We start from the raw sequence: 23,523 nt of genomic DNA on the forward strand, positions 1-23,523 counted from the left end.
CAAGGATATGCACAATTCTATCTAAGAGTTTATGAGAGGTATTAAAAATATAAAATTTTAATTTATGTACATTGATCCTTTGACCCAAGGTAATTGTATAAACATATAAAACATTTTTGATCTGCCTAGCCTCTTGTATGGATGCTTTTCCAAAAAGCAAAGTTTCATCAGCAAATAGAGAATGGGAGATAGATATTGAGGTACCAACAATGTGAACCCTCATCTACTATCCAATTTACTTCTTGTGGTTGATTATACTACTAAAGGCCTCAACCATGATGATCAACAAGGAATGTGATAAAGGACCCCCTTACTTGATGCGTTGGGTTGAAAGAAAAAAAAAACTAGTACGTCTACTATTAATGAGAACTGAGATGTGATCACCTAAAATGTAAGCCTTGATCCATTTGCACCACTTATCCAAAAAACCAAACTTATGGAGTACTTGGATAAGAAATGAATAGTATAGCTTATTGTAAGATTTCATAATATATAATTCTGTCATAGGCTTTGGGAGCATCCCATGTAACAATGGCAACCTAGTCCCAAAAATGCAAAATGACATGGTATGGAAAAGAGGCCTTGGGTTACACCTATCCGAAATGTAAAGCACAAGATTAAAACAAGTAGAACCGGCTATCTCCCAATGTATGAAATGACTTTAATAATACTTTGGAATGATGGAATGTGCACAAAAAATTAACAAAATTCAATATGGTAAAGTAAATTAGCACAACCCCAATCAAATATGCAAGCAGCATGAACCTAAGATGTATGGTAGGGAAAATGCCCAAATCTTATCTATCATATGCAAATAAGGTTAAAAATATCAAGATAGATAAATGCTATATTAAGAAATAAATATCACCCCAAAATAATGTGAGCCCTCCTAGGTCTATTACAATGTTGCCCAAAAAAAGAGAGCCCCTAGCCCAAATACAATTATATAGTTATAAAGCAATGACATCGTGTTGTGCCAAGGTTTCTTGGCTTTCCAAGTGTCACCTGTGGTCCTTTATGCTACTTCAAATGATCTCCAAAATTCTTGATGCAAAGTGAATGCACTAAGCCTTCTTCTTGTTATAGGAACTCCTCATACTAATCTAGCCATTATGCAAGATAGGACATGATCCAAATTTCCCTTCCTTAATTAATGCACACTACATCAATTAAATCTTCCAATAGTTGCAATAAAATGAGACCAACTCAATGTCCCATGTAATAACTGACTTACAAGACACATAAGTTAATTGCATAGATTATTCTCCAATACATGATCCCAAAATCCACGCACACTCATTCCTCTAAGAAAATTCTATGTCATTCATAAAATTAGCTAAATAAAAGAGACCATGTCACCTAGTCTTGACAAAAACCAAGTAAACCTAGTTTAAAATTACCTAGCTTGTGCCGACTTTCAAACACCTTCTCAAGATTCCAAGTCCAAACACTTAGCCAAGGTAGTTTGCATAAATCTCTACCTGATTTCCAAAACACCTCACTAAATCAATACCAAAGCTTGGACCTTTTATGTCCTCCCCCACTTAACTTGTGATGATGTCCTCCAAACTTGTACATTAGGCCTCAGTATGCTGGGAGATGATATCTACTAGATCACTTGAAGGAAAGGGTCCCTTTTTCTAAGGATCCCAAGGATATCTTCAAAGGCTAATTCATGTTATATGTCACATCTTCTATCCTGTGTCAACAAACTATGCAAGATACCGAATCTCCTTGAACAATAAGATAAAATGCTAAAAAAATAGCTTTAAGCTAAGGAGATGTTTCAACTCTAAGAAATTCCTTAAAGGAACACCTCTTTCAACTTTAGGATTTGATGGAAAATGAAACAATACCAAATCATCTCCATAGAGAATCAAATCATGCCCTTTTTCAATCTCAACTAAGTGCATACCTTTATAACCAAGACATATTTGCAAGTTCTATCTAACTCATGTGATGCCAAGACTAAGGCAAGATGCATTGTAGTAGGCTAGTCCTCCTCGACATCCATCGAGGTCAATATGTTGAGTTCTTTTCCATAACTACTACTATGGAAAGTTGGAATGATTCATATTTGACCCATCTTCATCACCATGATACAGTTTAAGTGTGGTGCTATCAACACTTCATCTTACCTTAAGAAGTATTGTCCAAAAATCAACTCATACTAATCTATGTCTATGAAAACCAAGTCTAACTTATATTCTGACAACCTAACATGCATAGTAACATTTTGGATCTCACAAATCACTTGCTATAAAGGCATGTCAATTTCCTTGAAATTTTCCTCACTTAGATCAATCCTCAAACCAAGCTATCTAGCCTAATTTTTTGATATATACTATGATGCACCTAAATCCACCAATGCATCGACTTCCTTCCTTCCAAAAAATTATTTCACAAAGATCAAATCATGTAGATATGTTGTGTAGGGTGTTATTTTAGAACATTGTACTTGATCCAAAATGTTGAGCAGTTGCAAAGATCCAATCTCAGGCATCTTTTTGTGAGTTGTCAACACTACATTAACTCTAGCATTGTTTGGACAGTCTCTCACAAAATGATTTGGCTATTTGAAAAATAAAGTAAGCTTGACTCTTCCTCTTTTCTATTTGACCAAGGTATTGCCCACTCTCATATGAATTAGCCTTATTTTCCTTTGAATCACCATTCTATTATGACCCATTCAACTTCTCTTCTTTTGGATAGAAATTCTTGTTCCTCTCTCTATGATTGGATTTTATGCCTCTAGACCCCGTGGATGTATCTCCCACATGATCCAACAAACCATAAGCTACCATGATTGATTTGGCTATTTTTTTGACCTTTTGATATCTTAATTACTCACATGCCTAGGGTTGTAAATTATTCATGAAAAGGTACAACTTCTCAAAGTCATTCAACTTCGTGCACTCGAGACCCAACTGCTAGAATGCACTTACATACTTCCTCAAAGTTCCATTATGCTTCAACTTATTAAAACACTATCAGATGAGATGATCCCAGTTCCCAATCCTAAACTATAGTTGCAAATATTTCTTTAGCTTGACCTAGTTTTGTAGAAGTCTCACCAGCTTCCCAACACATTGATCTACATGGTGTGTTTGCCACCATAGTTTTGCACTTCCCATGAAGAGTATAGCAACCTTCTTAGTCCACATCTTATTAGATATCTTAGGAACACTAGGTAAATAGTCCTCCACATCCCAAAAGAAGTTATCCAACATAGTTTCATCACACTCCCCATCATAAGATCCAATCTTGATAAATTCCTTGCAAGCCAAAGCTCCACCTTGGAACAATTCTTGGTAAATAGTCTGACCTTCTTTCAATGCACAAATCTCAACTCTAACTACCTCTATCCACTCAAACAAAGTAGAAATCTCCCCCATCAAATGCTCCTCAAAATCAAAACTTTCTAATGCATCCAACATTTCCTTGTGTTCTTTGTTTGTAAACAGATTGTTCTTTTGATTTAACTCTTAAATGCCCAAATTTGTGAACAACATCTGATTACAATAGTTGGAAAGTTGTTACTAAATGAGTAACTTCACTTTGAATTATTACGTACAACTTCCTATTGTATTTGTGATTTTCAATGAGTTATGTTTATTTCTAATTCTAAAATGGGGTATGTTCTTAACCTAAGAATAGGAAAGGCAAACAAGTTAGGCCTAAATAGGAACTAATTTAGGCAAGAGTTTGAATTTTAGGATTAGTCAAGTTTATGGATTCATACATCTTATGAACCCACAAAGTTTAACAACTCAACAATGTATGTTATCTACAACTAAACTGATTCTAGAGATGGAAAAGACTGACTTGAAAGAAATCATGGAAAGGGGTTTCTCTTGAACTTACAATAATAATAATATTATCTTTAGTTTACTATTTCAAAATAGGGAAATAAAACTCTGTTCATTCCTTGATTCAATTCAAAAAAAAATAGAAAACATAAAACTAACATAGAAATAATGGAACAAAAAATGATTGACACAAGATACCATTCAATTGTCTCTACAACCTCAAGTATCTCACACCAAAAATTAGCTAACGTTTTATTAATCTTTTGATTTAGTACATATAGGATTCTGAGATGACAATTAAAAAATGGGACTCAAATTAGTTCATCTCCTCAAAATTGAAAAATGGCAAGGATCCAATTTGTCAGTTACAATCATTACATCAAAATGTGAAAGGGTGGGATATGAATCACTTCATCTTCTTTCCTTTTTTTGACTTTTCCTTATAGGGCCTAGCAATGATAATGATTGGAATAAATTCCTCATGTCTATGAACATGGACATAAGTGTATCTCAAGAGCCACTTGGAATGATATCTGCCTAAATCCTTGATGACATTCAATTGCTCCTATATTTCCTTCATAGCCATGTTTACACACCTGCCAAGTTTCTGGAGCTTAGAAACTTTGTTCTGATGATCAGAAGATATATCCATCAAGAAATGTAGATAACTAGAGAAGTTCTTTTGCATGACAACCACTATGATGATCCCCTTTCCTCATCCACTAGCCTAGCAATCTATACGTAGACCTCTTAATAGTTCATAGTCTCTATCTTGATCCTTTTTCACTTTGGCTTCCATTTCTTTAAGTCCTTCCTCTACCGCTAGGATCATTTCAGATTTGAATTGCATGCTCTAGAGCCATTCAAATAGAGGCTCATCTCCCCTAGGTAGAATCTTTAATTCCATAGCTTCCCTATATTTCTTATGAATAATCATCTTCAATAAATAAATACAATCTTCACTCTTAACTTTCTCTGCTGCCAGGTTGGCTCGATTGGATGAGATATTATCCTTTTTTGTTTTGAGCCTTAGTATTGCATTTCTTATTTTCTCTATAATTGCAACTCCTTCTTACTTGAGTTTCCCACTCCACTCTCTACCAATCTACTCAAAAGTCTTGTCTTCTTGTAGCTAGGAGATGAGAGCTTGAACATTAGTAGCAATAGGATCACTGGTGATTGACATTTTGGAGATGCTTGCCAATAGGGTGACTAATTCTTAATGAAGCCATTAACTTCATGAATCTTTTTCTTCATTCTAACTTTTGATGACATATGGCTTTCAAGTTGTCCCTTTATCACATCATTTTTTAACTTCCATCGGCCAACCTTGATGTCATGTCTAACCTCTTTGAGATCCACAAAATGTAAGGCAAAATCATCCACATAATATCTTTGATTCTTTGCTCTTTGTTGGGCTTGGAAATTTCCATTGTCAGATGCCCTATGTTAGGGGCTTGACCAAGAATTGACAAGATCTTCTACTTTTTGACTTTACTCAGCACTGATCTAGAGAAGTTAGCTAGAGATAAAGTCTCCTTATAAGGAACTCCCTCCTCTTTCCTCTTCCTTTTTCTACCCAAGGTGTCCTCCAACCATGATTCTATGCTGATCACCTTGGATGTAGTACCAAGTGTGTCTATACTAAACATCTTTCTCTTGACTGGGATTAGTGTTTTTGTGGCTGAAGAGAAATAATTCTTTGGGCCCTGTGAAGTGAGCTTTGCAAATTTAGGTCCTTTCTTTGCTCCCGTAGTCTTCTTTGTTGCTTCACTAGACTCAATAGATTCACTCTCACTGCTTCCACCATCTCCAAGATCCACCACTTGTACTTGGGGATTACTTAGTAGGAGTAGTGAAACACTTGTAGATGGAATTAGACTGTTATAGGGTGAGAGAGTAACTATGACTACACCATCTTTCAATCCCTCTGCCTTCTTCTTCTTGGCTTCTGTTGGAGTTTTGATTACTGGCAGGAAGCTATCCTAACAAGTTCTAGCAAGAGGAATGCTCTTGTTAGCAGGTTGATCACTTCCACTTGATGGTTGTGCTAGCCCTTGGGTAATAGAAATGGATACACCTGATGTACCACCTTGGGAAGAGGAAGCCACTGCAACCTTTGGGGAAGTTTTTGTGGATGTGCCTTTGCTATGACTCCTTTGAACTGTAGTCCATACGACCCATTTTTTGGTCCTCTTCTAGATTCAAGCCATAATTATATCTAGCTCTTCCTTGGTGTCTTTGTAAGGCTCTAAGATTATTAGCATGCCTCTAGGCTTGGTTAGGTAAGTTTTTCTATACATATTATCGCCATTGTCCTCCACCCATTCTACATTAATGTTAACTTTTTACATCTTCACTTGATCAACTGTCAGTCTTGTGAAGGCTTGATCAAAAGTCTCAAACTCATCCTTGAAATTGGCCTAGTAATCCTCAATGGTGGTGATATGATTTATTACACTTCCTATTTTCAAAACATCCCTGGCATACCCATTCAAGTCAAAGATGGGTCTCAAGACTTTGTGCACATCCAACTTATACTTCATATCAAACACCTTCAACATGTTCTTGCCATTAGAGTGGGCGTCATAGCTAAAATCCCCCACCTTCATGGGGAATTTGCACCCTTTCTTCTTTAAGCTCCCACTCAACACATTCACTTGAATGGCCTACTACACAATCTCGATCAACATGAGCATGTCACTGGGATATCTTGATAACTTCAAGGGGAAACAATCAAAAGCTACAATACACAAATAAGAAAAGGATGAGAGTTGAATTAAATAACTCCCAAACTATTTGATGGCTGCCATGGCTTTAGGAATGAATCTCCTTTCTGGACATTCCTGTAGTTCCCTATGAATCCTCATAGTGAATGCATCATTTACTTTTACATACTTTGCATAGCTATTCTATAATTGTAAGCATGGATAAATCTCATAAGATTTCAAATTGTTAGGAAAATTCTCCACTCTTGGAAGGCTTGGCCATAGTTCTAATGAGGCCAACATATAGATGAAAGAGGACATATAGAATGTATTATAAAAATTTTCTGCATAGAGAGCATTGGACAAAATTTTTCTTACCTCATGAGCCTAATCAATGTATTGAGTTTAGAGAAAATGACTTGTACTAAAAAGAAATACTGCTCAATGAAATTCAAAGCTTCTACCTCACTTTTCAACCTATGTAAGAGAACCAAAATATCAATAATCTTTGGTTTGAGGTTGGTCCAAACAAGGTCTTAGAAACCTTACTCTTAGCACTGTGTGGTTTTTGGAACCGTGTTTGCATGATTTCTTTCCTCTAGATCATCTTCTTTGTGGAGAACTTGGAAATGAATCCTCCAAAGGTCAAGTCTGAGAATTCTTCCTATTTTACTAGTCAAAGGCAATTCACCATAGTTTTCATGTTGATTGAAGTCAACACTATGTCATCAAGTGGCACAATCTGCATTGTCTCTAGGTTGTAATGATGTATACATTCATAGATTAACTTTGAGTCTTGAACTACAATAGGAAAACTAGCTACCTCAACCAACCCACATCCTTAGAGTTTCTCAGTAATGGGATGAATCCACTCAAACTTCACTCTCTTTTGGAAATCTTCCATTTCATAGAGACAAAGAGAAGTGTCGGTGAAATTCTACAATTGGGATTTGATCCTAGTTAATCCATCAAAACTTGTGAACCTGGTTGCCATGAATTTGAGAGAAAGATTTGAATTTAGAAAGTGAAATAAATGGCTAATACAATAATTACTAGCTTTTTCAAAAGTTATGCACATTAACAAAATAACAATTCAAAGAAAAAGTTATAGGTTGTTCAACTATTTATGTTTCCATATATATGGGAGCCTCGATTCATTCATTGATCTTCAAAATTCATGTCACATGAATGAATTAAACGAGATACCTATTGAATAGTAAATGAGAGGGTTTAATAAGAATTTAAGGGGGTTTTCACCATTTTTTTGGGCTCAATAGTAAATTTCTATATCTCCATAGCTTACTTTCCCATTTTCCTTTAAGTTTTGGGAAGTTACCATTAGAGTACTCCATGGGAGAATGCCCACTAAGTTAGATCTTGATTATTAACTCTTTTTTTGTAATTGTTAGGTTCTCTTTATTATCATTCTAAGATGTTCTAAACATAAATTGTGAATATAACTTGATCATTAGCTTGATTTTCTTTGCAATTTAGGAAACTATCTTCGTGGCTTGAAACCTACTGAGAAGAAGACCATTTTTGTTTCTCTGCCAATGTTTCCTTTCTTAGTGAAACTTTTGGATAATTACCCCTCTTGAAGTTGGAAATGTCTAAATGAGGTGTGAAGACCTTCTTGAGGACCACTTATTGTTCCTTTTCATTCCAAACTACCTTTTAGAAAACTAGCTTCATGGGTTGAAAACCCACTGAGGAGAAGTCAATTCTAAGTTTTCCACTGGGGAGGATTATGAGAGCCATGATGAATTTGAATCATTTTTCTTAGTCATAATCACAAATGAAACATTGATTCACCACAAGATACCTTGTTATTTTCATGTTTTTGATTTGTGTGCATCATTTAATAATCATCTTCATGGGTAGAAGGCTCATCGAGGAGAAGACGATCCCCAAATTTTTGCAAGCATTAGTTTTTCAAATAGTGGTAGGTCATAAATGGATATAACTTGTAGTAATTTCTATCAGACTAGGCACTAACTTACATATAAGATCACTCAACAAAATGAAAAATCACCTAGCTAGGAATGAGGAGAGGGAGAAAAGGGAAAATCTGATGAAGACTCATCCAACCTAAGAGGGCTTAGACCTAAACTCAAAAAAAACCAAGAAGTAGCTCCTCTCATTTAAACAAAAGTATTCACTTTTTCTAATTAGTTAGAGAATGAAAAGTGGGGCAACATTCTTGAAGCCAATACTTATGCTTCAATTTGCTACTCTAGCTACAACCAACTTCATTAGGGTATAGCTTCTCCACATCAAACTGACTATCTACATCTTCCATCATGCCAATCTTATTTCTCTTAGATTTTTTGAGTGAAAAATCAGCCCAACTCAAGGAAGAGATACCAAATTTGAACCAAGGTCAAACTACTATGATAGCAAGTGTCATGGGCTTTGTGAGCATCTTGTGTGGCACTGAAGATCTAGTCCCAAAGATGCAAAACAATATGGTGTGGAAAAGAGTTCCTAGGATACACTTGTCCTAAATGCAATGTGAAAACTTGAAAAAAAGAAAAACTAGCTATTTCCCAATGTATGTAGAGACTTAAATAACACTTGGGATTTTGTAGAATTGTCCATCTCCCAATGTATACAAAGACTTAAATAATTCTTGGGAATTCGTAGAATTGACTATCTCCCAATGTATGCAAAGACTTAAATAACACCTAGGAATTTTTAGAACTAGATATCTCCCAATGTATGCAAAGAATTAAATAAGAATTAGTAAAAATGATACTTGGATTATTGATAGTGGATGTTCACATTACATGACTAGTGATATTAGTAAGTTTGATAAGCTATAAGAATATGAGAGTAGAAGAATTAAACTTGGAAATGATGTTTCATGTCTCATAAAAGGTAGAGGATCTTGGTGGTAAATGATAAAATTAGATGTGATGATGCATATTGGACTCAAGGACTTAAGTACAATTTGTTGAGTGTTGTGCAAATGAATAATATAGGTCACAAATTGGAAAAGAAGAAGTGAGAGGCTTGACGAATATGCATAAGCCTGATAATGCTATGTGTAAGCAATGTCAACTTGATAAGATGACTAAGTCTAGTTTTTCAAGTAAGACACATTCATCTAATGAAATTCTAGAGTTGGTATACACTAATTTGTGTGTTCCTATGAAAGTTAAGAGATATTATGGAGAAAAATATTTCATATTTTTTGTTGACAATTATTCTAGAATGATGACAATTATGTTTTCAAAGTTTGAATTTGATGCTTTTCAAATGTTCAACTCTAGTATAAGGTTAGAGTTGAAAAAGAAATTGGTAAACAACTAAAATTTTTGGGATTTGATAGAGGTGGAAAGTTTATGTCTAATGAATTCACTAACGTTTGTGTTGAGCATGGAATTAAGAGACAACTATATGCATCATGGACACCACAATAGAAGGGGATTTCTGAGAGAAGAAACAAATCTGTCATGCCCAAAATTACAAGGCAAAAACACAATTTTTTTTTTTTGAAATATAAACTTAAGGGTTCCCATAATTACATATGCATGTTGTAAGAAGGTTATCAATAGTAAAGTGTTTGGAATACATCTCCTTAGGGTTCTCAAGTAAAAATTATGTACATAAGGGTGATACAACTTTGATCACTAAACAAATGTGATCCCTTAAATTGGTTGTTTGAGTGTTCAATTCTAATAGGTGACAATGTTAGATGACTCAATTTATTCAATACTCTACCTCATCAATAAATTGACGGGGAAATTATATTCTAAAAATTTCCCGAGGCTAGCACTTATTATGGTTTATTAGAGATCAAGTTATTACATATGGGTTAGGTGATGATCTTCAGAGAAGTATGTTCACTTACGAGGTTAGATTGTGTAAACATCCATAAAGAGGGTTTGAATTAAAGTTAACAACCTAACCTTATAGATGTGATTTTATTTTACAAAGTATCACGTACGAATCTTGCTGAGCGTAGGTTTACAATTACATAATTTCAAGTGGGAATAAGTGCATGTTTGTATATTTTATCTTGAACCCTATATTACAACTTTTTGCTAATTCACTTTTCCCTTTCCACTATCCAAATTATAAACCTAAGAAAATAATTCTTAATAACTACTATCTAATTTAATTTCATAAAATACTAATAACTCTATTGATTCTATTTACTAACCATTTCCACTTACTACTTATCCTAAACATTAAGTAAGTAACAACCCTATTTTAACACAAATTAAATTATTTATAAGTTCTACTAAATTATACTTATTAATCATTGACTACCTATTAACATTATCTATCATCTAATCCTACTACCTTACTTTCCTACATCACCACTTATATCTAAATCTATTCAACATTTCTAATCCCCAACTTATAACTAAAATAAATAACTTTACAATCATCATTTTATTTCACCCATTTACTAAGCCACAATATTATTTCAATTCCAACCAAATTACTACTTTACCAATACTCTAATATTACTAACTTGTTACATAACTATCAACTAGTTCATTTTTAATTACTTTTATTTAATAATTCTCTAACTAACTTTAATACCTGTAATCTAATTAATCACTAACTACTAATCAACTAACTCATTTAGTAACTATATAAAACCTTTTTACTAAACCAATACTTTCCAAGCACCCTTGATTTTATCCCCTAAACTTGTTGTTACCCATATTAATTAATAATTAACAACCCTCAACCACGATTACCTAATGAACGTAGCTATGCTCCCACAAAATTGTCTTACCATACAAGAAAAGTATAGAAAAAGGAAACAAAGTTGATGATACATACATCCTTTTTATGGAATGATACATAAATAATCTCATATAGAAGCCAAGCAATGGAGTTCTGGTGGAATTATCACTGTGGACTATTTTTTTATGAATTCTTACCAGAAAAGAAAACTCATTCGATGCATTTTTGTGGACCTATTGATGTTGCATAAAGTTAGATAACTGCTTACATACCTTCGATTAGCCATTTCCATTACTTCATCATAGAGTTAAACATTTGAAATGAGTTAGTTAACCATTTTTTTGCCCTTCCTAGAAATTCAAATATCCAGGGTGACAACCATGATCACCTCCATTATATTATTCTTAGAAAATTCATATCAAAGGAAGCATTCAACATGCACCAATGCAATTTTTTCCTTGTTTGCATGATCACAAGTAGTTTTAGGCTTAATCAGATTCAAGTTGCAACCATGCGAGGTTAACTACAATAGTTCAGATTCATGTGCTCTCATGTCATCATGCACAGTTAAGACTTACCTCAGGTTTAGGCTATGACGTTGTAGAATTATGAATAGAATGAAAGAAGATTAGTTGGATCAATTTAACTCAATCAATGAGATTCAAAGGTTTAAGTTGCAAGCATTTGAAAGTCAAAAGCCTAGTCAAATCCAATACTTTTATGAGGTCAAAAGGGGTTACAAGATAACCATAGTCATACTTTGGTTGCTTCATCACAAAGTTAAATGCTAAACCTTAGGTTTAAGTTGCAAATAAGTGATGAGAAGACACATGTCTCAATGGGCCCAATTTTTTTTAGGTCTTTCATCACATCATCATAGGGTTTGAGTCTTTCTCATCGAATGAGGAAAAATCAATCAATCGATGCACTCTATTGAATGGCTTCAATTTCTTAAGTTACGAACATGCAAAAGTTAGAAGCTCATTCAAATAAAATGTTCACATGAGTGCTAGTGGTTGACATCTACCCATGCTTAGAGTTGGAAAGTTGCAAAATGCCTTTCTCACACTATAACATATAGTTAGTGATAGATCATGCTTAGGGTTATGAAATAGTGAAATATAGAGAGTGAATCATCATAGGGTTAATATTGTAGTCAAGTTTTTTGTGGTGATGGTGTGATGAAAGTTAGTGTGGTGGCTTTATATGATCTCAATAGTTAGAAAATTAAGGAGATGCTAGGCTATGAAGGAGTGATAAAGAAAAGGATAAGGATGTCATGGTTTTGCAAGGCCAAATAGTTAGGTTGGAAAACAAGCTGTGAAGCCACAAACTAAGGTAGTTAATAGGTCAACATAGGATAGAGAGCTATATGAGATGACAAAATGTTAAAAGAAGATTGGGCCCCATGGTAAGGTTGATTATCCAAATTATGACACAACTTACTTGGCATGATCCTATCCCCTCATTTAATGTAGTTTCTTTTCTCTGCCACTCTGGTTTTCCATCTACCCAATCAAGATGATAATAATCATCATTTCTATCTTCATAGGGCCATATTTGCATGTAAAAGATTAGATTTTTTTGTATAGGGATGTGCATCTGATCATGATTTTTTTTTTTGATTAGTAGTTTTTGCTCCTCTACAACCTCAAATCTACCTAGTTAGAGTTTAAACTCAATGTAATTTCTCAGTTACACTTGAACTATAAAAGAAAGTTTTGTAATCCCTCCAAGGGTTGGTCTTTTCTCTATTTCTATAGTAGTTGTATCATATTTTTTGCTATTATAATTTCCTTTTTCTTATGAATGAATGTATTTCTCTACTATACCTTACTCTCCCATTAATATAAGTACAAAACCTTCTTGCCTTTGTTAATGTATTGCCTTCATTCTTCAATCTACAAGACTGTATATATTTTGCCTTGAATAATATAGATTGAAGTTCCTTCCTTGTAACATCTCATTTGGTTGTGATTATTGAATTAAAAAAAAGGTTGAATCAATATATTTTGAGATTATATTGGTGAATAGTGAATTTTAGGTAGAGATAAGACTGAACAGACTATTTTGGTATATCACCCCCTTTAGATTATATTAGGTAGTTTGAAAATGCAAAATAGTTTCACCCATACTTTCATTATGTAATTTGATACATTTATATGATATGTGTTGAATGTTTTTAGGTAGCTTCAATTTTATAAAAAATGCATTATAGTTTCATCCATAAATGGATATTGTGATTGAGCAATTAGGTTAGGTATTATCGAAATCACATTATAGTTTCATGCATATTTTGATATTGTTAACGAGTCATAATATCAAAAATGCATAACAATTTCATCCATATTCTCATGCATAGTTTATAGTAAAAAAACAACAAAAAAAATAGAAAAATATCACTATGTTTTCATAATTCTAGAACAAAAAAAGTTTGACTTTGTTATGTGTTTAGTGTATTTTGGATGGAGATTAGTCTATCCCATTGAAATAGGTATACATCAAAAACCTTGGTCATTCATTTAATTTTCTATATTCCTAAGTCCTTTGATTATTTTCATATTGTAAGTCTCACCTCTATCATGTTTTTAGTTGAGATCTTGCAAAATAGTCTTCATTGCTCCATCACTCCATTATGATCACTAATAGTTTTGGAAGCTATGAAGGTGTAAAGTAGTAGGATAAAGGTTATTGCGACATCACATGATCTCAACTTGGTTCTAGCTTAAAAGATTTTAAGTTGTGATGTTGCAAGAGATAATCATGGTGGTCAAGTTTGGAAGCAATCACATTTTTGCAAGCAATTAAGAGTAACCTGAGATTGCTGTCATGAAGTAGGGAAAGCCTATGATTGTAGCTTCGTAGGGTTAAATGGAAAATTCAAATTTGTTGTTACAAAGTTGCAAAAGAATTACAAAAGAAGTTAAATTCAGGGTTGGTTCTTATGATTTGATCATTATGCAATGTTATTATGAAAGTCATTTACAAATGTTCATTCTTATGTTGAAATTAATGTATTATAATATTGATAATTGATAAATTTATTTAGTATTTTAATTTATCTATTGCTAAAATTAAATTTATTGAATAGTTATTTTGATTTTCTTTATTTAAATTTAAATATTATACTATAAAATTTCAAAAGTAAAATATTATAAAACTAAATTGAATCTCACCCAAAAAATATGTTAAATATATTTATAAAAATATGTAAACAATAGTTATGAATGAATCTCAGTGTCCTCCTTGTGCATTGTGTTGTTGTAACATTAGAGGCAATGAGTTAGCCATTTCTTTATTAGCCACATCAATCAATCCTGGGGGCCAGTATTTGGTCTAGATTTTGCCACTGGCATAAGATCGAAGATGTACACCATAATTAGCCATCATATCTACTAATGTGTTCCCTTCCCTATAGACATGACTACATTTCCATTCTTCAAAAATTTCACATAGATTTCAAGCATTCTAAATTATAACATCTTTTTTCAAATGCCCATAACCCTCATTATTAAGAGCTTTGACAATAGTCATGCAGTCACCTTGTATTTCCAATTTTGTCCATCCAGGTTTTGTTGCAATCTAGATACCTTTGAGTAATGCTCTAGCTTTAGCATAGTATGTTGTTTGCAATCCATAAGTTTCAACATATACAGCCAGGATATTACCTTCTGCATTGTGAAACACTCCTCCTCCTCCTGCTTTTCCAAGATTTCCTTTTGAAGTGCCATTAAAATTCAATTTAAACCAATTATCTTTGTGGTGGCTTTCATTTCACACCTTCCCTCCTTATTTGAAATCCTTGGTTATAAACAACCATTTTTTTTTCTAAATTATGCTCTGCTGCATAAAAGTGAAAAGACATAATTCATGTTAAAATAGTATTGAGTGAGTTATTTGATGGTGAGAAGAAATCACATATATTATGAGAAATCACATATAACAAGAAATATTTACATATATTATAAGAAATCACATGTACTGATAAAGATGGGTCATTAAATGAGTTTACACTAAAATAAGTTAAAAGAGGATTCATGTTGCCCACAACGAAGAGTACAAAGTATAATTATATCATACTCTTGAAGCCATCATCCTATTAAGGAAATTGTAGAATTTTAAATTAGAAAATAATATAGTGGTTTTATATTACTTTAGCTATGTTTTACATTTTGCAATCTGCATTTTAGAGCATCTTTGAAATAGAGGTGGCCATTATAAAACTTCAAAAAATATTTATTGCAATGAAAGAATTGATCAATTGTACACTATAGTTAAATGGTGCATCTATGTTTTTTGACTTCAAAGTTAAATTATTAAACTCTAAGTATCTAACAATTACTTGTGCTTAGTAGAATGGTCAAATTCAATTGCACTTAATGTTCTATATAGATTTTTTTTCCCCCTAATATGATTCAAATCATAATGGACCTATATAAAACTTAATTGACTCTCCATTTTGAATTTTTCCTTTGCAAAATGATTAAAACTTTAATACAAATTCATAAAATAAAAATAACAATAAAGGAAAAGAAATAGGTTGGATCATTAGTTTTCCTATTGGTTTTCTTCTAGATCAACAATGTTAGGTAATCCATTTGATTTACTATCATAGATATCATTGGCAATTTGGTTAGTTTATTGATTTTCCCTAATAATACAAGCTTGTTATAGGGTATGAAAAAACCTCTTAATTATATTGTTTTCCATGATAGAAGATAGCATTGACAAGCTATGGTTATTGCAAGGTAAATATGAACATAATTTTGCATGTGAAAGACTAATCCTTTAATTTTGTACACAGGCACCTATTTAATGCTCAACACTATGGTAATAAGCATTTCATTATTTTGTTTCATTGTTCTTCCTAATAATTTAAAAAAATTGTGTTACTTGGTAGTAACAATTGATATGACCTATTAGTCAATGCTTCTCTTCTTCTATAAGGTTCATGTACACATCTTTTTTCAATCATTCATCTAACTTCAATTAAAAAATAATATCATCTTTCATATACAAGAAATAATTTCAAGATGACTAGATCTTTGTCTAATCTTAATTGATCCAAAGTAGATGATAATAATCCAAAGGAGCCAAAATATATGAAAACCATTATAAAAAATGTACTAAATTATAATATATAACGATAGATGTGTAAATACTTATATTTTTGTATACTTTATAAAGACAAGTTAAATAAATGTTCAAATAATTAAATCTAACTTTAGAGAAGTAAACCAAACTTTATATACTTAAATTAAATTATATAGCTTGAATAAATAAGTATATTAATTTAATAGTAAACCATATTAAACCATAATCCTTGTATAGGTTTTATTTTAATAGTAAAATCAATTGTTTGTTGCTTTGAAATGTGAAAATGAAGATGAGTATAAGTTTTTTAATCGGTTAAAAAATGACTATTAGATCTTAAAACTTGTAAAATCTTAAAATGATTGAACATGTTTCTTAATCAATCTTCATATTTTTAAAATTATTCAAGTTTCATAGCTACATTTTAATCTTCAATTCTTGAAATTTTTTCCCATTAGACCAAAAAAAACTATCTTATATTAATTAACAATCATTCTACATTTTCAGAAAAATTCATGATATTTTGGATTTTTTGGAATTGGTCAACTGTATAGTTTGAAGGGAAGATAGCCACGTCAATTTCACATTAGCCTCCCTCTGTAATGTCTTCAATGCACTAGACTCCCTCTATAACATCTTCACCACACAAGCCTCATTCTGTAACATCTTTTCCACTTGCATCATGAAATGACAATCAACATCGATCATTTGTAGACACATGTCGGGCCCAATTTCCAATTATATACATTAATTCATAAGAAAGTTTATATTAAAAAAATAAATGAGATGCTACGAATATTGAATAGATGTAGCATGCATTTCCCATAATAAAATGCTAATTCGTGCTCACCAATATTCAGTGAAGTAGACGTAGGGCACCTGCTGACTTTAGGTACATGCAACGAGTCCTTCTTAGTCCTCCCCCTACTACATCCCTCAGTGGGAAACAAAAATGACTAAGAAGAATAATCATGATTCATATTTTCATGCTGAGATGAATGCTACTATTTTTTCTTTTGGGGGACTCATAACAAGGTTGGACTGAACTAGAGACACATTATAGTGTGCTAGTAGCAGATGGATCAATGTTTGGAGTAAGAATGAATGAGAGAAGATCAGACATGCAAGGATCATTCCAAAATTGGTTCACACATTCATGGAATGTTTTGGTTTGTTCATTAGTCTCTCACATTATATGTGTGGTAGCATTCAATAATGCCATGGATTGTTTCTAGTAGTCAACTCTCTAAACAAGGCCATGTATCATTCTAGGGGGGCTTTTCTCCACAACCAATTATAGTGGTGGGTTGTATTTCTGTAAGTTGCTAGAATAATCTTGTGTGCATAAATTTCTTGTCCTCATTGCAATAGTTATGTTAGAGGCACATGAATCATAAGTGCAAGCCAAATTACATGAAAGACTAAATTATGAGAACACGTATTCTTTCGAATAACCATCAGCGCAATTATAGCTAAAACCTTCAATATGTGCTTGCATGTGCTACCTTGCAAGGCCTAAGGACAATCACACATATACAACTAATCACCAAAGGTTCTGACAACATAATAATTTCTTGTAGTCTGGATCTTCACCAAATAGTATCCTGGTCTAGTTTTATCAACAATGAAATCATCATCAGGAATTGCCTATGAATTATTTGTACTTTTCTGCAAACTTTGTGCCTTGTAGTTCCTGATTGAATGGAATTTCAATAACTTCTACTTTTTCTTATAGAGTGGTTCCATCCTATAAACTAGGGTGAAGTATAGATGATCCATTTGTTAGATTGTGGTGACTGATTAGGAAAGAACTATACATACTTCATAAATTCTTTGGGGTTAAAATACTTGTATAAAAGGGCTTAGGGTTAGGGATTGTTTTCATAAGGGTGTGATGCAAAATTGGTTCTTGCAGCGGTATTAAGCTGTAAGGGATTACAGATTGTAATCAGGTTGTAATTACTGGATCATAAAAATATTAGACTTTCTATTTGGTGGATGTAGCCCAGAGATTGGGTGAACTACATTAAATCTTGGTGCCTTGTGTTCTTTTCTGTGTGATCTATTATTTTCTGTTATTGGTTATATTTGCATGTAATTGTTATTTTTGTTTGTGGTTTAATCCTAACAAGTGGTATAAGAGCCTAGTTGCTTTTTAGTTATCCTTTGCAAAAAAGTTTCATAGTTGAGTGGGAGTCTCATGGTTGAGTGGGAGCAATGGAAGATGAGGGTAAGCTGAGGGTTGATAGGTTTAATGGGTAGAACTTCTAATTATGGAAGATGCAAATGGAAGACTATCTATATTAGAAGGATTTATGGAAGTCGTTGGAAGGCAAAGCCAAGAATCAGGGATCTATGTCAAATGATGAATGGGATCTTTTGGACAGAAAGGCACTTGGAAGCATTCAATTATGCTTGGCACCATTGGTGGCATTTAATATTACAAAAGAAAAGATGACAAAATAATTGATGAAAACCCTAGCAACACTATATGAAAAGCCCTTCGCTTCAAGCAAGGTATTTCTCATGAAGCATTTATTTAATATGAAAATAGAAAAAGGTGGATCTATTGCAGATCATTTAAATGAGTTTAATACTATTACTAGTCAGTTATATTCTATGGGTATCAATTTTGAAGAAGAAATTAGGGCTCTCTTGATTTTGTGTTCTTTGCCTGAAAGCTGGAATGACTTGGTAATAGCTATGAGTAATTCTATTCCTGGATCTAGTACCCTAAAATATGATGATTTGATTGATATTATTTTGAGTGAGGAAACTCATAGAAAAACCTCAGGTGGATCTACATCAAGAAGTGCTTTGAATGCACAAAGTAGGGGCATAACAACTAAGAGAGGAAGTAATTCTAGAAATTGTGGGAAATCAAGAGGAAAGTCAAAGGGGAAGAGGTCTCAATCGAGAGGACCAAATGACTACTGGTACTGTGGGAAACCAAGGCATAGAAATAAAGATTATTGGAATTGAAAGAAAAATGAAGGAGATAAATTAGATGGAGACAAGGAGGCAAATGTGGTAAGTAATAAATCCAAAAAGGATCCTTTTCTTTTGTCTTTAGAAAGTGTTGATGATTCATGGGTTTTATATTCTGGTGCTTCATTTCATGCTACACCTCACAGAGGTTATTTTATTGATTATGTCCAAGGGGATTTTGGGCTTATTTATTTGGGGTATAATGAACCTTGTTAGATTGTTGGAAAGGGAAAAATTAAGATTAAGTTGCAGAATGAGAATCATTGGCTACTACATGAGGTAAGCCATGTTCCAAGGCTGAGTAGGAATTTAATTTTAGGAGGGCAACTCAGTGATGAGGGTCGTGTAGTTACTTTTAATGATAAAAATTGGAAGGTTTCAAAAAGTTCCCTTGTAGTAACAAAAGTTGTAAAATTAGGCACCTTATATCTTTGTACAAGTTATATTGTTCCTTCTACTTTAACTATTTTAGAGAAAAATGAAAGTTTAGAAATAATTACTGCAATTGAGCAGGGATAACAAATAGCTACTATAGATTCTGATACAACACTGTGGCACAATAAACTTGGGCACATGAGTGAGAAAGGTATGAAAGTACTTCATTCAAAGAAAGTTTTACTAAGCCTAAAATATGTTAATATGAATTTCTATGAAAGTTGTCTATGGAAAACAAAAGAGAGTGAGTTTTGCAAAGACAAGGAAGGAAAATAAAAGGGAGAAATTAGAGCTTGTGCATACCAATGTATGGAGACTAGCTCAAGTATCTTCCCTTGGTGGATCTCATTACTATGTTACATTTATTGATGAAACAATTAGAAAAGTATGGATTTATTTCCTTAGACAAAAAATTGATGTATTTCAAACTTTTAAGAAATAGAAATGCTTGATTGAAAATGGGACTGGTAAAAAATTAAAATGTCTTAGATCTGATAATGGTGGTGAGTATTATAGTCATGAATTTGAAGATTATTACTCCACTAATGGTATTTGTATATAGAAAACTATTCAAAGGACTCCATAGGAAAACAAAGTGGTTGAATGCATGAATAGACTATAATGGAACGTGCAAGGAGTATGAGGTTGCATGCTAGATTTCCCTTACACATGTGGGTTGAGGCTATCAATACTATTGTATATTTGATTAATAGAGGTCCATCTACTCCTTTGGACTATGGTATTCCAGAGGAGGCATGGAATGGTAAGAAGGTGAGTTATTCTTTTCTCAAAAGCTTCGGTTGTGAAGCATTTGCTCACATAGATTTTGAAAATAGAATTAAGCTAGAAGCTAAGTCAAAGAAATGTGTATTTGTTGGATATGACATTAATGAGTTTGGTTATAGGCTTTGGGATTTTGAAAATCATAAAATTGTAAGAATTAGGGATGTCATATTCAGTGAGAAAGTGTTGTACAAAGATCTATTGCAGCAACATGAGAAGAAAGAAGATAATTATGTAGTGTTGGATGATACTCCAAAAGCTAATGTTCTAGCCATTCCTCATAGTGTACAACAACCACAACAACAAATACCACACACACAATGAATGTTAGATGGTCAACAAAGAAAATTAGACCTCCAAAATGATTTTCTCCCTCTTTGTATTCTGTTTTACTTACTGATGCTGGTGAACCTGAAAGTTATGATGAAGCTATGTAGGTGGATACTATGATTTAGTGAGAGTTTGTAATGAAAGATGAAATGCACTCTTTGCTGAAGAATAAGACATGGGATTTGTGCAAGTTTCCTGTAGGTAAAAATGCTTTACAGAATAAGTGGGTTTATAGGTTAAAAGAAGATGATGGATTAAAGAAAAGATTTAAAGCTAGGTTAGCTGTAAACAAATTTGGATAAAAAAAAGGAATTGATTTTGATGAGATATTTTCTCTTGTTGTTAAAATGACTTCTATTCATACTATTTTAAGTCTAGTGGCTACTGAAGATTTGCATTTAGAGTAGCTGGATGTTAAAATAACCTTCCTTCATGGTGATTTGGATGAAGAGATATATATGGCTCAACCACAGGGATTTGCAATCAAAGGTAAGGAGAACTTAGTGTGCAAATTGAAGAAAAGTTTATATGGCTTGAAGCAAGCACCTCGGCAATGGTATTTGAAATTTGACAGTTTTATGCATGAGCATGGTTATAGTAGGTGTCATTCAGATCATTGTGTCTAACTTAAGAGGTTGGATGATGATAGATACATTATTTTATGTTTATGTGTTGATGATATGCTTGTAGCTGGCTCTAACATGGATCACATTAAGGGGCTCAAAAGCCAATTAGCACATGCATTTTCTATGAAGGATTTGGGGGCAAAAAAATAAATCCTTGGTATGAAGATTTGCAGAGATAGGAAAAATAGAACATTGATGCTATCTCAGGCTGATTATGTTGAGAAGGTGTTACAATGTTTGTCTATGGAGAATGCTAAAGCTGTCAGCACACCTTTACCTAGTCATTTGAAATTGACTAAGGATATGTACCCCAAGACATAGGAAGAGGAGGATAAGATGTCCAAGGTACCCTATGCTTCAACTATAGAAAGTTTGATGTATGCTATGGTATGTACTAGGCTAGTAATTACACATGTAGTGGGAGTTGTTAGTAGGTATATGAGTCATCTAGGAATTGAGCATTGGAATGCAGTCAAATGGATTCTCAAATATTTGAGAGGAACATCCACTAAGTGTTTACACTTTGGGTGCTCTACTACTAATTTACAGGGCAATGTTGACTCAGATTTGGTAGGGGATATTGATACTAGGCAGAGTACTATAGGTTATGTCTTTACTATTGGTGGGGTAGCCATGAGCTAGGTTTCTAAGTTACAAAAGGTTAATTCTTTATCCACTATAGAGGCAGAGTATGTAGCTACTATAGAGGAAACCAAGGAGATGATATGACTTCAGTTCTTCTTGCAAGAATTGGGACATCCTCAGAAGGATAATTATTTGTTCATAGATAGTCAGAGTGACATTCATCTTGCAAATAACTCAACTCTAAATTCAAAGACCAAACACATATAGTTGTGGTACCATTTCATTCGGTTAGTTTTGGAGGATGGACAGTTAAAGCTAGAGAAGATACATACCAATGACAATCCAATAGATATGTTGACAAAGGTAGTAACAAGGGAGAAGTTGAACTTCTCTTCAACTTTGGTTGGTCTTCTAGACTAAATATGAATAAAAGAATAGTAGAGTCTAAGGTGGTTTGATCTAGTGGGAGCCCCATGTGGTTGCAATATTGCTATAGGATTAGTCTCCAAGTGGGAGATTGTTAGCTTGTGGTGACTGATCATGAAAGTACTGTACATACTTCATAAATTCTTTGGGAATTTTTTTTTTGTGGGCCCTATTTTATTAGGATTTTGGGTTGACATGTAATTATTAATTATAACCTTAAAGTGGTTAAAATAGTCGTATAAAAGGGCTTAGGGTTAGGGATTGTTTTCATAAGGGTGTGATGCAAAATTGGTTCTTGCGGCGGTATTGAGCTTTAAGGGATTACAGATTGTAATCACTTGATCATAAAAATATTGGACTTGCTATTTGGTGAACATAGCCCAAGGATTGGGTGAACCACATTAAATCTTGGTGCCTTGTGTTCTTTTCTGTGTAATCTATTATTTTCTATTATTGGTTATATTTGCATGTAATTGTTATTTCTATCCGTGGTTTAATCCTAACACCATTTGATGCATACATTTATTTTGATGGTCACAAAGGTACCACATCTTCAATGTGCAATGACAAGATTTGATAGCAATATTTGTGTCTTGGTTTGCATGTGGGAAGATTTTTAACACTTTGGCCCACCTTTCTTTATGTGTAATGGGGGATGAGATTGTTAGAAATAAAAATCCACCAAGATAACTGAGAGGGTGGTGGGGGGGGGGGGGGTTGAATCAGTTATCCAATTAAAACATTTATCAACCTTAATCAATCTTAACCATGCAACCAAAGTAAATAGAAACCATAACAAGATGCACATAAATAATTACACTAGATTTGTTAACTAGGGAAATCCTTGATTAGAGGGAAAACCCTGATGGGAATGATGCCCACAAAGATATATTGATATATGTATTCTTTGTGAGGATGGACCCTCTTAGGAGTCTATGAATACATTCAGTACATAAGAGTCCTTGTTAGGAGACTTTGAATTCCCATTAGGACATTTCAACCCTATTAGGAGTTGTGCCAACCCTGTTAGGAGTT

This window comes from Cupressus sempervirens, chromosome 3 (assembly GCF_028749045.1).
Source record: "Cupressus sempervirens isolate cs-2001-9-10 chromosome 3, ASM2874904v1, whole genome shotgun sequence".
NCBI classification, from domain to species: domain Eukaryota; kingdom Viridiplantae; phylum Streptophyta; class Pinopsida; order Cupressales; family Cupressaceae; genus Cupressus; species Cupressus sempervirens.